This window comes from Chinchilla lanigera, unplaced genomic scaffold (assembly GCF_000276665.1).
Source record: "Chinchilla lanigera isolate Chin_1 unplaced genomic scaffold, ChiLan1.0 scaffold00007, whole genome shotgun sequence".
Taxonomy (NCBI): domain Eukaryota; kingdom Metazoa; phylum Chordata; class Mammalia; order Rodentia; family Chinchillidae; genus Chinchilla; species Chinchilla lanigera.
The window spans coordinates 2,075,976-2,077,670 of NW_004955408.1; positions in this window are offsets into that span (position 1 = coordinate 2,075,976).

Sequence of the window (1,695 nt, forward strand, 5' to 3'; positions counted from 1 at the left end):
GCCTGGAGGAGCCTCCCACCCTCCTGCCAGAGCCCTGCCCTCAACTGGACCACAAGGCCCAGCCGTCCCCCCTGGGCAGACTGACCTCAGAACTTCCAACGTAGGGTCCCAACAGATAGTCTCTGAGCAGCACCCCAAGGGGGCTTTACTTCCAGGGCTGTATCTGCCCCAGCCCCACTGATGAAGATCTCAATTCCAACATCACACTCACGCCTGCCTCCTGGTGGCGAATCCCCCCACCCAGCACTGTGTGTGTGTGTGTGTGTGTGTGTGTGTGTGTGTGTGTGTGTGTGTTGTGAGAAGGGTCTTGCTAAGTTACCCAAGTCTCAGACTTGCAATCCTCATGCCTCAGCTTCCAGGGCTGGAATTACCGGTGTGAACACCACGCCCAGCTTCCTGACGTCCTGCGGCCCTTCGGCCCCCATCTGCCGTGTCAGTGAGCTCCAATCCTGGCGTCACCCGTGCCTGGGCAGCCTGGCCACACAGGTTTCTGACCGTCTACGCGGGCCCCAGCACCCGGCCCCAGCACCCGGCCCCAGCACCAGGCCCACACGTTCCTTGCCCACATCCTGAAAGTAAACTGTCTCCGCCTGGGTAAAGACTCCTGCTAACGTCGCCCCTTCTTTGCCTGCCAGCTCAGAACCCCTTCCAGCAGTGAAGCCTGGTGTCCAGAGCTGGGTTCCTGGCCAGCGTCCCAGGGCGGCTGGCGGCTCCGAGCCCCGACCGGGCGCAGAACAGCCGCAGATGCCTGTCACCTCTCTGCTACACTCCGATCACTTCGGCTCCCTCCATTTCTTTTTCTCCGACATTTTCACTGGGACACAATTTATACACCGCAAAGTCCACCTGCTTACAGCGTGCCGCTCAGTACGCGCATCACAGGCTGGGACAGGTTCAGAACACCTGCACCGCACGGAAGAAACCCTCCGCCATGAGCAGCCAGCCCTTACCCGGCCCCACGCAAACACCCACCGATTTTCTGCCTCTAGATTTGCCTATTCTGGAAACTCTGTGAAATGCATTCGTACAGCTGGGTGTGGTCACACCTCTAATGCTGGCACGCTGGGAGGCTGAGGCAGGAGGAGAGGAAAGCTCAAGCCCAGAGTGGGCAGTTAGCGACTTAAATTTTAAATATTTAAGAAAAGCTGAGGCACTTGAGCACACACTCACACTCTCCTTTATTTTGTCTATTTTTTTTTTTTGGTACTGGGGCTTGAACTTAGGACCTTGCACCTGCTAGGCAGGTGCTTGTGCCGCTGAGCTATATCCCCAGCCCTGTATTCTCTGATTGTATACTTTAACTCTAATTCTGCCTAAAAAAAACTTCTCTATACCTCTGGCAACAATAAGTAAATAATAAAAGTAAGAAGAGCTTAGGGGTGTAGCTCAGTGCAAATGCCCTGAGGTCGGTCTGCAGAATCACATATGTGCACATACAGAGGAGGGATAGACCAGAGGGAGGGAGAAGAGATAAAAGCAGGACCGTACGCTGAGCCAGGGGCTCTTAGTCTGAGTGGCTGTCCGGCCTGCTCAGGGCCCAGGCTTCCAACCCCAGCACTGCACAAGAAGAAAGAAATGGACGTGGTGCTGCACCCTGCGATCCAGCACTCGAGAGGCTGAGGCAGAAGGAATTCTGTGAGTTTGAAGCTAGTCTGTGATACACAGTGAGTCAAGGCCAGCCTGAACCACACAGAC